The following is a 13,657-nucleotide window of genomic DNA, read 5'->3' as shown; positions in this document are numbered from 1 at the left end:
GAGTAAAGCAAAAACATCATCGTCTACAATAAGCAGTTGCAGTAGGTACCCACTTCAGAGAACACAGCTCTGCTCTGCTGTCCTATACAAGCATTGCAGTTGCTAAATGCATAATTAAAGATGCGTGCATGCAGAGATGATGGTGTAGTGCTATGTTTTTAATGCAGATTCTTGTCTTTTCAGGCTTGGAAGACAATTTATGAGACAGCAGAAACCATGCAGATTGAATGTAAGCCTCCAATCATGACAAGAAGTGATATGCAAGACGTACATGCCACATAATGAGATGAGGAAGAGGTACTGTATATAAGTCTTACTAACCACAAACTTTGAATATGTTCTTAATTCATAAAATCTGTCTGTGGATAATGCCAATTCAGAAAAGACGAAACCCATCAGAAAACATAGTTTGGCTAGGAGTTTATCCAGTTCTCACTGAGTCCTGGCTGTACATATACGCTACAATTTGTACCAAAGCTGCTACAAATGCTTGAACTTGAAAGGTAGCAACTCTTCAGAGCATTTTGGCACTAGTGTAATTTTACACATGTAATTAGTACCATTGAAATTAGCAGAACTAGTGCCCTTTCCCTTTACACTAAAGCACTCAGCACTTACAGTAACAAGCCCTGAGCAAGCCCAGAGGAACGTGTTTTTATAAGACACTCACAATTTATTTGCATTTCTTTGAGCACCTTCCTAATGCTGGACAGTCAGTTTACAGACAGCCTTGAAGTGTTACATCTCTTGTGATGTAACCTATCTATTCACAAATATAAATATTTCTTTAAGCCAAACAAAGTTAAAATTTTTTCTTTTTCTTTTCCTTCTTTTTTTTTCACTATCTGTCAAATCATATTCACATTTTGAATGCATCTTGAATTGTTCTCAAAAGCAAATCTATAATTCTTCCTTACTTTTGACTGTGCAGTACTCTGTACATAGTATGTTGTTTATTCTCTTGATTTTTAATGGCAAACCCGTAAAAAATTGGTCCTTAAACTAGTCATTTCTTATCATTCTGATTTGACATTCCCCACAATGACTCTCAGAAGTAATTATTCATCATGACTATTGCTAGATTCAAATATATTAAAATTATTTCAGAAATATATATCCACTGCAGTGGGGGTAGACAACATTATTTTGTATATAAGTAGCAAGCAATAAAAATATTCAAAAGCAGATCTCTTTTTTAGATGATTTAATATCACTGAAAACACATGATCATCTACCCACATAAGTAAGAAACGTATCTCTCTGTTTCAAAGCGACCCAAGTTTCTTAATTGAAGAAACACATCCAATTGCTGCTGTGTGCCTTTAACCAATAGCTTCCTGCTGAATAAACGCTGAGGGCATTCCTGACATTCCCGGAGGAAGGCTGCTGGCGGAGCAAGCTGTCGTGGCTCTGTCCCATCCCAGTTATGTGCTGACGGCTGAGCTACACCCGTGCAGACGCCGTCTGGGCTTTCCAGCCATATACGGACAACGCCCGAATATGAACCCAGTGCTCTTCTGCCCCTGGAACGCACTGAGGTCTCACGGTATGGATTCACAGTGATGTAATTGCATGCATACAGAGGTTAAATTCGGTAGCTGCATCACCGAGACAGAGTGGATGGCTTATTTCCTTTCCTTTTTTTTTTTTTTTTACTAAATTAATTAAGGTGGAAATTATTTAATTAAAGTAGGATTTATTTTAAGCATTCCAGCATTTTATTATTTTTCTAAGCTTTCCTCAGAAATATTTTAGATCCACAATACACTTTATCTTTGTCAGCAAACAAAATCCTCTGTGACTAAAATTAAAACTAATTTTATTTAGAAACCTGAATCCTTTTCCAAGTATTATATCTTTACAAATCTGACATAACGAATGGAATCAGAAAATAAAATAATCCCTGATTTTACACCACCATCTCTACATCTCTTCCACTAAATTTCTGAACAGTCATAAAGATTTATTTATGACTTCATTCAGCTTAGAAAACAGAACATTTCCATTCAAAGTGTCATTGGTAATTTTTTTTCAGGAGGGAGAAATATCAAACATGCAGGAAAAGCTCTTTATCAACACAGCATATTTGTCAGTCAGTTATAAATGTGTTGTCACCTCTTTCTTCAACAAGAATGGCTAACCAATTCTTTCATTCCTTCCCAACTGTTCTGGCTACTCTGAAAGAAAGTGCAGTTGTGTTAACCCAAACAAAGGGAATCAAATAACAAAAGTCCCGTCAACCACCCTTTGCCATCTCAGAGCCACATTTCTAGTGTTATTTTGTTTGTGAATTACAATTATCTTGCCATTTATGCTCTTTTCCTACCCTGTATTGCCGGTGTTTGTGTTGGAGGTCACTGCCATTTCCTCTGTACACTTCCAGGGTTATAACTGTTTCTTAAAACTGTCTTCAATAACAGATAGTATTTACATTCAATCCAGACTATATAAATAAATCTTCAAAGTGCCTCACCATGTCTAGCCTATCAGGAGATCACTGGGACCCTGAATTATGTTGCATTACGTGGAACAGGCAGCATCTGTATAAAGGACCCTAAGTATTGAGCATTGTCGAGGGGTACTAGAAATGTCAAAGTCAAAATGTCAGATAGTAAAAATAAAGTGTTCCAGCATGGACCAAGGCTGCTCAGATTGGAAGAGATGCTACAAATACTAATTTCTCTCAAAGACACGTTCTGGGCACTATTTACCCTGAAAAATTGCATACATGCAGAAGCATCCAACCTTGTTTACATGTGAGGTAAAGGAGAATCAGTGGGTTTATACAGCATGTAAGACTTTTGTAAATTACCTGGAAAATGTGTCATCTATATGATGCATATCCTTCACTGTGATCTCTATGCATGGCTAATAAAGAGAGATTATTTGTTCTGATGAGGAACTTAGCAGAGACATAGTGATAGCATATATTTTAAAACTGCTGAGAATTAGATGCAAATTTCACAGGGAAAGTGGCCAAAAATAACTCAAATACCTTTGAATAAATTTGGCTTTGTAGCATCAAGCTTTTTGTAATAGCATGAAGTATTTAGCAACTGAATTTAAATTGCAAATATGAAACAGCTAAAATACACAATGGTATAAGAACAGATTAATTTGTCTTATTGTTCTTATTGTTCAGTAAATCCCCATTTAAACTGGCTTTCCCTGCACTTGCCCCCAGCCCTAAATTCTGAAGCAGAGATTGTCTTCTTACTGTATGTTTGTTTAGTGCATAACAAAACTGACCCAGAGGCTAGGATCAGGAGTCCCTAGGAATTCCAGCAGTACAAACAATTAATATTTTAACTAAATAGAGAGAAGAGGGCAAATGACATAATGCTTTCTTTTGTTATATTTTATTCTCTTTGAGCAGGGGGTATATATGTATGGCATTGTAATATCCATCACAAATGGTACACATAACATATACCATATATTAATAAAAGAAAGGCCCTCTCACTGAAATGCTTACTTGTCTAAGCTGAGGCAATGTGTATATCTAAGGAAAAGAGAGCAAAACCAGGACAAAAATAAAACCCTTGGATTAACATGGTAATCATAGCACATGCCTTGCTTATTTTGGTCTGTATGTATTTCTGTTAAATGGAGGGGAACAAGTCCATCCAGGGATTAAATGAAACCCAGAAGAACATCCAATGATCGCTTTTGAACTACAAAATGTTCCAAAAACTTGAGGCTTTCTTATAAGAAAGTATTTAGAATTATTCCAAATCTAAGCATATCAGCTAATATCCTAGTTAATTTCATTAAAATAACTCAGGTGACACTAAGACTAAAACTGTCTGGTTGCTCCCTCAAATGCTTTCTGAGACCAGACACTTAGTTTTTTATTTAAGCATTTCAAAGTGCTGTCAATGAACTAAAATTTCATCAAAACATCCTGTTTCATTGAAATGAAGCTTTTTGGAGACCATAAGTTTCTTCAAAGCTTTCATCAGCAATTCGTCTTGGTCAATGTGTTCAAGATCACTTCTGACCTGAAAGAGATCACCATTAAATCATATGTAAGGCATAAAGTACTGCAAAAGGGAGAAGAAACTCTCTCTAGTGAGCATTTACCAGGTATCACTAAGTGGTGAAGGATCCATATCATCCTCCTGGCTTGAAATACAGAATTACACTGAGCAGATGCCTCTCCAAGAGACACCAGAGAATAGGGTTATGTATTGTTGGACTGGGAAAGAAGCTGTCAGCATGTTCTATAATAATAATAATAAAAAAATCCCTGTCATCTTTCCCACAAACACTGTCCATAAGAACGAAAAAATAGGCAACAGGAATATGAGGGTTCCACCCTGTCACACGCACTAAAAAGTAAGAGAGATGACAAAGCACTGCTAGAAGAGAGGGACATCCACATAGGCAGTGGACTGTAGCTTCCAACCTGGATTTCAGCTGCCAGCTTCCAACAGGCTGTTCAGACTGAGTCAGCTGAAACCGTCCAGTTAACCCAGTCAAGATAAAAGCAGAAATTCAATTTGAAGATAGACCCTCAGAAGGGAAAGTGAATCAAAATGCAGCAGTTATTCCAAAACCCACCAACTAAAAGATGCGTAGCCCAGCTGAGCACATAAAAGGATTTAGCAAACATCCAAAATGCAATGGTGGAATAAAGCAAATTCAGTTTCACTGGACCAGCAGGCCTCTAAAGGCAGGGACAGGAGGAAAAGTCTATCTCCTATCTGCATGACAAATAAGAGAGTGAACAAGTAATATCTCTATTTGTGGGGACTTGTGAGTACTTGAGAGTACAACAGTGAAAAGTCATTCACTTCTCAAACAGGTTGAGGACCTTGTGCCTTCCCAATGGAAAATGGTGCAGGGCAAGACACAACCAAGAGTAATTCTACATGTGACTGATATGGTTCTGATCCTGACTGGCGTGTGGCTGAGGATCAAAACCAGTCCATTCCACAGTCTTCAGGCTGAGACATCTGACAAAAAACCCACATCCCACAAGACAGTCCAAGAAGGAACTAGTATTATTTCTTCAGATAGCTCTGAAGGCCACCCCCTTGCATTATTGTTTATTTTATATACATTTTTATCTGCAAATTGTGCCCTCGACATGCTCATCCCAGAATTATCAGTTTGCAAATGTTGAGTGACAGTGAAGGAATAGTATTTTGGCTAGAGATTAGAAAGTTAAAACAAAAAAATCTTCCTCATTCAAATATGTTGGTATTGTTGTGAATAAAAGGCTGCAACACCATTTGCTTTTAGTTATGGTGTCATAATAGGATTTGTAAATAATAAGATAACTGCAACAATTCCCCATTTTTTTCATTATTCTGGATGTTCCTTAAATTTTACCCCACATGTTTATTCACTTAATTCCTATCCAGAATACATATTTTGTATAGACACAAAAATGGTCTCTCATGAATTAGGTGACCAACTGTAGAACATGAAAGGTGACTACTGGGCCATCAGGGCAAGCAACAGAAATTCTCATCAGAAATTCTGCTAGACAATTATCCAGGCAAATACTTAAAAATGCCAAAACCATGTGAAGAAATCAATCAGATCATAACGATTTGCTAAACAACAGAGGGATAGTAATTCACAATAAACACTAGTGTATTTTTTCTATCATCATCACCCCTCTGCTGAGTTGTAGCACATGTTCAGGATTCTATTAGGGGAGGCAGAGGAAAAAAGGAAAGAAATCTTGTTAAGGGAAGTCTTGTCTTTTAATGCAATTTATATGGCTTACAACATACACCATAGGAGGCAGATGACCTTCTGCTTGACAGAATCTCTTTGCAGAGAGGCAAAAAAGAGAAAGTATGGTCAGAATTTGTGCTAAACACGGTCATATGGTCAGAGGAGGAACCTGGGCAATTTCATTGAAACCACGATGGATTTTGATGCCAGGTATGCAAAAATGACAGTCCTAAAAGCTATAACTTTGTCACGGAAATATTTTTTTAAAAAAGATCCTACTTGGTTCTTAACAGCAATAAAGCACAGCTATCTAAACCTGGAACATCTGAATAGTTTTCTTCTACTCATGTTTTCTTTTGGATGAACAAGTGAATATGTAACAGAGAGAATAAAGGACTGGCAGACAAGCAGTACTTTAAACAAACCTGGCAATACTTCATCTCTCTTTGTGGCCATCATCAATATAGGGTCAATAAGCTGGGGATGCAAAAGGGGTAACTGTGTTTTTCCTGTCATCCTGTATTTTCTATGAGAGTGATTCGCCCACAGTTCAGTATGATGTTCCTGGTGCAGAACTTGGACTGGTTACCTTCAGAGGTGGATGGCTTTCTCCCCACCTCCCATTGTTTCCTGTGGGACAATAGGTAAGGTGCTGATGGGAAGGTTGTGCAGGGTGTAGTGAGGGGTGAATAATGAAAAGCTACTGCAGGAGGCACCTTCCAATAATGAACTCCATAAAGCGAAAATCCTCCTTAGTGATGAGAAGAAACTTCAAAGATACCTCCCCTTCAGGAGTGTGAATTGTTTCGCAGAATCTGATTCATAGATCCAGATAATGCTTGCTATCAATAGTGAAGATGACAAAAATCATTTAGACACATCTCATGATGTCTGTTCTTCTTAAGGCATTATTTTTAATTTTTATTTCTATCCATCTGCAGGAATTCATCACTATATTTTTGCAGACTCGTCTGTGGCTGTATACAAACTTGTCAGGAAATGTGGCTGCATGTCATTAGACATCTGTCCAGGCAGCAGTGTCTGCAGTGCCTGAGCCAGGCACACTAATACACTCATGGTAATTATTTTATACTAAAAACAGACATTTCTGCAGAGCAAGATGAAAATATGCCTGTCAGATGTGAGCTGCCTTCCTAGTAGGATTCTGGAAGAAAAAAGGCACACTTTTTTTTTTTTTTTTTTTTTTTTAAGGTGTGCAATACAGGCAGGAGAACTGTAATGTTCAGAAGGAAAAACTGCAGTAGCAAACTTTTAACACATGTGGCTGAAACTAGAATTGTATCTTTTAGATAAATTTATTCTCAAATCTGATTCAGCTTTAATAATAATAATAAACCCTAGATCATATGAAATTTTTTATATTAAGTTCCTGAGAGGTAAAAATGGGAATCTTGCGCGCGCACACACACACACAAATGCTTTTAAGTGAGCTTGTCAAGAATCTTAAATCAGTCTTTTCTTCCATATGATAGTTCATAGGCTGACTTCTGGTTTCATGAGAATATTCTGATATTGTGTAAAAGAAGTAAATAAGTTTGACTCCAAACCCAAGCCATATGCAGAGTTACCACTAAATTTTTAAATAAGTCTGAATACAAAATGTTTAAACCTGGATAAATCTTTCCTTTTCTCACATATTTTTAAAAGTTTTTTGTTTTGTTTTGTTTTGTTTTATTTTCTTATTATGCCTGTAGATAGGTGCATGGCACAGTTGGTCTAAGAAATAAAATCCTCTCTCTGACTGATTATTCATTTTAAATAATTATAATCAGCTATGTTTCCGTAAGTATATAGGAAAGGTCTTGTTCCAGAAACATCGCTGATTCTCATGGGTGTCTCACTTAAGTAGGGAAAATATTTCCATGTACTACAGTTTCATTCTTTAAACCAATGGCTTCTGCAGCTTACTTTGTCTGTCTGTTGAACCCAATATTACAAACTGCCAAACAGTGGACATTTGTATGAAAAATAGAGGTTTTTCCTCCCATAACCCAGACTGTACTGGCATTTATACTCCATGGATGGAATGTAGAGAACCAGGGATAATGCATCAAAAAGATGGGTCAATAATTGACACTGAAGAGCTCTTAAATCTAATAGTCAAAGGCGTATGAAGGCCAATAGCCAGCAGTTGAAAATTGCAAGATTCAACTTGAAAACAGGATGAGAGTTTTTATCAGCAAACACAAATGACTAAAGCTCTGCTAGCTATCAGCTGGAGTCTTCTATGCAAGATGTCCTGCCCTTTGAAAGATAGGCTCTAATTCAACTGAGGGTTTTTGGGTTTCATGCAGAAATGTCTGGAAGAAACTATATGACCTGAGTTATGCAGGAGGTCAGACATGTTGTCCAGAACAGACTCTTCTGGAAAGGAAATTTATAAAAATAGTAATAGAAATATTCAACCCAGTGAGTGTATCAAACATTTATTTAGGACTTGGGTTCAACACCTCGAATGTAATGTTCTTTCCCCCTTCAAATTCCTAAGGCCATTTATATCAGGCCAGCTTCTCATGACTACTTATATTTATAGTTTGTCTGCCTGGTTGTCACTAGTCACATTTTTAGGTTTGCATTACATTTTAAATCCCCTGAGTCATATTCATGTTCATGTTTACCACTCTTTTCCCTCTTTTATGAGATTTTTCCATGAACCTGAAATTAAAAACATCCTTTCCTCCTCTCCACTGAAAAGTCACAACCACAAACCATCCATCACAGCTCCAACTTGTCCCTTAAAAATTTCTCTGGTCCCTCACAAAAGATGCATTTCCAGCAAGAATTTCAAGCTCCATTTCTCTGTATTTCCCAGGAGAACTGAAAAAAACCTTGCCCTTCTTCCAAATATTTAATTTCCATTTTTTGTTTCAAGTTCTGCGTAGAAAATGAGTTCAATGAAAAATGTGTCTTTTCATTCCCTGCCATCTCAGACACTTGTAGTTCATTTTCATTTTTCTGAGCTGTTTTTAAGCTGGAGGGGAGAGAGCTGGGGGAATAGGCTGTGTTGTCGCTGGGTCCATCACACTTAGTTCACCTGTTACAAGCTTCAAAAATTCATTGCTCACTTCCTTTTGTTCCCTGAAGATAAAGAAATGACTCATGCACAGAGTGGAATAGCATCAAAGAGTATGTCCAGAAACACTGCATAACAACCTTTAAACAGAGTCTTTTGACTCCATGCTCAGCTTGGTGTTGTACTACAGGCTGAACATACTGGTGACAGGAAGACAGCTATTGTCGTCCTGCCTTTTGCTCTGAATCATGAACAGTCTCAGTCCTGACTGAGACTTGTCTGAAGTGCAGCTCTTCCCACACTTAACAAACCCTTTTCCTACAGCTTTACACAGACTGGAATACTCCAGCAATACCAGGCTGTTACATACACATGTGATGCCTGGACACATGTAGGGGCCTGTACCAGGGACCTACATGTGTGCTCCCAGCTTTCTGGCGCCATGGCAGCGCTGTGGTCCTCACACTGAGGATGATGAGTACATGAGTAAATTTTGAAGTTGACTCTGTTGGTTTTTACATCTTCACATTAGGTTATTGTTTTAAGAGACAACACAATACAGAGGGAAAAATAATGTGATGTGTGGGAGCTGGCAGTAGGGATTTTTCCCAAAAGTTTGGGAGTATCCCATTTCTCACAGATGGTGCTGCCAAGAAACATCCTACTTTTCTTTCAGAAATAAGGATTGTTGGCAATAATCTCATGCCTAAAGTATTTCCCCAGTCCAAACACCAACACTACTGTAAAACAAGAAAGCCTTATTCAAAGATACTTAGCTTTTCAAGTGGAAGAAGAAAGCAGATAGGCAAAACAGAGAAGGATAGAGGTGAAGGGATTAATTTAACACCAACAGAGGTAACTACAAAACTACCAAGAAAAAGACCCTGAAGGAGTGGGAGGGAGGTATGGGAGTGGGCCCCTTCCCAAGTAGGACAGTAGCCTAACACCCTCAACTGCAGCAGTGGGAAGTTTTAAAGCTAGACGTGTCCAAGTGCCTTTAGAAAGGAAGCAATGAATATTAGCAAATTTCCTTTCACATTTCCTTTCCTTTCACACGGTTGTGTTATGCCTATTCTATTTTGTTTGTTGTCCTTCATATTCTCTCTCTTTTTATTTAATAGGCAGAAAAATTTTCTTTAAGGTAAGTAAAGATCAGCCAGGATGGTGAGTCACACACCTTTATTCTTCTGGCCGCTGTTCAGTGTATTAAGGATCAGGGAATGTAAATGTCTGTATACGTCTGGGGAAGAAGTCCTCTGCTGCAGCTACTGAACAGAGCTGCTGACAGCAAAACCCATGCAGGACACTGTACAGGCCCAGGCATTAGGAATATGATAGAGGAACGGAGCTACGGAGGGAGGGAGACACTCAGTGGAGCCTGCTGCCACTGGGTTGAAAGGACGAGCAAGTTTCCTCCTGACTAAATGACTATTAGTGATCACTCCTACTGAAGGAAACTCAGACATCACAGCAGCATCACCTGCCGGGCTTAGCTACAGAAGCCCTGGTAGTCCCAAAATTACAAGGACAAACAATTTGGCTTAAAAACACTTTCTTTGTAACTGAGTAACTTCAAGGTGGTGTAGAACCTGTTCAAGAACTATCAAAGCCTATAGATCACTTGTCATGACTGTATCTGATGAGCAACAGAGAGAAACTTGAGTTAGAAGTTGTGAATCCCCAGTCAAACCTCCTAAAATTTGAGCAAGTGTTTAGGAGCAAGAGTTTGAGTTGGACTTCTCCCTCATAAGCAGACAGAATGTACTAATTCTAAGTCCAATTCCACGTTTTTCTTTGGTTTGGTTGTTATTATAGTCCTGGCTACTGCTACAAAATTAGGCCATTAAAGAAAAGGCAAGCAGCCCAATCCAAATGATTCCATTTGAGTTAAACTTCTTGGGCTCAACAAGAGACAGAGAGGTACCTATTTAAGACGTGTTTTCTACTTATTCCTGCTCTTGACTAGTTTTGGATGGTACAACTAGTTGACAGATGAAATTTCCTTCTTAGGGAAAGAGGCTGATATTTTAAAAACTATTTTCATCCCAAATTGGCATTTTCAAAGACCAACATGTTCATAAAAAAATTCTGAAATGTCAAAATATTTTTTTTTCAATCAAAACCAAATATTCAACATTTCCCAACCTGTTTAAAGTGTGTTCCCACATGAGCTGTTGTATGCTGGGGTCATGTGACTTTCCAAGGCAGTGGCAATTCAGGTGCATTATATTTACATTTATACCTATGGACAACAGTAAATATTCCATTAGAATTTGAGCTGATGGAAAGCCACTTGGAAATGGGGACCAGTATGGGAAACTTGCACTTGTGCAATGCAGCACATTGCTGTATATGCTAAAAATTGAGCAGGATGACCTGGTCCAGCACTACTATAGATAGATCTTCACAATGCGAAGATAGTGTTATACCAAAAAAACAATCTATCCATACAAACAAGGCACTGAACCCAGAAATGCTTCACTCCGCTTCTAAGGCATTTCCCTACATCTTTCATCTGTTGCAGTAAAGCTTCTGTGGTGCACAAGACAAAATTACAACTGAAAAGTTAGCAGCTGGTCAACCTTAGCCTAAGCCTGCTGATACAAGTTGTTCCAACACTTGCACAACTAAAGAGTGGGAAAGGGATGAGAAATGAGGGATTGGATTATTTTTTGGGAAAAAAAAAATATTCACGTCCTGCTTCCAGAAGAATTATAGGCATTTTCTACAAGTTTCATGTCTGTTCTCTTGCCTGAGCTGTGTTTAGGGTGCATCAACTCTTTTCTCCCGAATATAACACAGAAAATGTTCCTTTCTTTGCTGATTTCCTCGGCTTTTTAAAGATATAGTGTAACTACAGTACTCTCGTAGCACCATGTTAGTGAGAAAGAAGTGTTGCTATGTTGTCTTACATTTTTTATTAAATTGTGCTTAGAACTCATTCACTTTGTTGACTCAAATTATGGAAGCAATTCTTGTTGTAGGACTGTTTATATGTCCCAGAGCATTCATAACTCACTGAGTTCAGCCATCTACAAGTGTTTAATTACAGACTGCTTCATGTAAAATATGCTTGCCAACACTCTTTTGGCAGAGTAAGGAATGAACTTTGTAAAGGAAAACCGAGTTGTTCATCAGTGGTGGCAGCAGAAATGGGGTAAAGAACTTCCCCAGAGTTCCTTGAAGATTCCAGTTGCTGTATCCTGGCATGATTTGGTCTCTTATATAAACCTTGCTGGAACTATGCTAAGTTTTGCATTGAAATTTTTATTTTTTCCCCACTTTTATAACTGTAGCTGTATGTACATTTAAAAATAGCATGTGAAAATTAAACTCACAAGACCCCATTACACAAGATGTAAGCACAAACTTAGTCCAGAAAGGGACAAAACATCTAGTCTTTGAAAATAATGTTGCTTTGAGCTTTTTTAAAATGTAAACACAGATTAACAACATGCTACTAAAGTGAGGCTGAATCACACCTTTAACAGGCTCATAACATAAAGATATCCCATCCTATTTAATGCCATATTTGAACTGACCAGAAGATAGTTTCTTTGCTTCTATATTACTAAACTAATACTTTTTTTTCTTTGTTGATTTAATGAAAAATTATGTCTTGCTGTTGAATGATGAATATATCCAATGTGGTTTTTAAAGCTAAATCTGAAGATTTAGGCTGAAAAAGATTAAGAATGATTTTTTAAAAATTTGAAAATGCCATTTTGACTCCTTGAATGTTTCGTGCGAATACCTTATCTCTCCTTCTCTTTCTTTGATTTGAGATTCATGACTGCAGCTGCTGTGCAAACCATAGTTTTCATTGACCATCCATTTCTGAAACAAAATTTCTGCCATTGTTAACTGCTGAAGTTGGAAACCCAGTATTGTGCCAGAAGTCCAGGCAGCCAGCCTCCCCTGCCTGAGCTGCTGCTGCCTCACCTCAGTGAAGGAATGAGGGCAGACATTTGTTGACAGAGATCAAATGCACCAAAGAGTATAATGACTTGTTTGGAGGGTGATGCTATCTTATCTCTCTGTCCACAAGACTGAATATAGACACAGGCAGCACTTAAAGAAAAACATTATTGCAGTGTTTGGTATCTGAGGACTAGCTGACCAACTTTGCCATACTGCAGGTGGAAATTGTACTGGAAAAAGTGGGGTTTCCTAAAGCCTACAGCTGTACAGGCAAGTGCAGCAAGTCTGAATGTTGGTGAAGGCACTGTTTCAATCATCCCTCCATTTCAGCACATGCCAACACACAGAACCAGTGTGGCCTTCCTATCTATACTTCAGGCTCACGGAACCTCCTCCTCCTCAGCCACACCAGGGGCTGCATCACGCCATTGAGCACCAAGCAGTGCTGGAGAGAGGGAGGCCAAATGCCTGGGGGGGGCCTCAGGTGCCTGGAGGGGAAGGATGGCCGCGGGGTGCCTCACCTTCCCCCTCCACACTCCTCCCAAAGCCAGGTGCCCACAGTGAGCTGGGCTTGACTGAAACCCTGCCTGGTGCCCTCAGGGAGCAGTCAGCTGAGTGTCTGTGGATGGGGCGTGCTGGCGGAGTGCCCACCTCTAGTGCAAAAGCGTTTTCCTCAAAAAGCAGCAAATTATGCAATTTCACACCTGACTCAGCTGAAAGGGTGGAAATGTCCTTTTCTGGACCTCAACAGTAAGCGAGCCAAAGGCCAGGGGTCAGTTATCAGTGAGGCCCAGGGTCAGCTGTTCCCTACTGCGGGTTCAGCCCATGCTCCCTGGCCTGGCTGTGCTCCAAGACACCTTGAGGCACTTGAGCCCTTGCAATGTGAGCTCATTTGTTGTCATTTCCACTTCTGGGGAAAAAGAAAGGTCATAAGAAGAGATCAGTAAATGTGCAGCATCCATAAAGCATGGCCTCTTCAAAACAGACACATTGCAGTGTTATCATATCCAG

The 13,657-nt window shown here is 38.8% G+C and overlaps 1 long non-coding RNA gene across 30 annotated transcripts in view; it reads left to right on the top strand.

Moving 5' to 3' along the window:
* Window positions 1-13,657, top strand: part of LOC126913330 (uncharacterized) — a 275,232-nt gene that overhangs the window by 176,275 nt on the left and 85,300 nt on the right. For all 30 annotated transcript variants that reach the window (XR_007708402.1, XR_007708395.1, XR_007708398.1 and 27 more), the window contains 2 exons: window positions 184-297; window positions 1,272-1,546. This is a non-coding gene — a long non-coding RNA (uncharacterized LOC126913330). The remainder of the gene's footprint in view (window positions 1-183; window positions 298-1,271; window positions 1,547-13,657) is intronic.

The sequence above is a fragment of the Cygnus atratus genome, chromosome 5, assembly GCF_013377495.2.
Source record: "Cygnus atratus isolate AKBS03 ecotype Queensland, Australia chromosome 5, CAtr_DNAZoo_HiC_assembly, whole genome shotgun sequence".
Classification (NCBI taxonomy): domain Eukaryota; kingdom Metazoa; phylum Chordata; class Aves; order Anseriformes; family Anatidae; genus Cygnus; species Cygnus atratus.
This window is presented reverse-complemented; position numbering and strand designations above follow the sequence as displayed.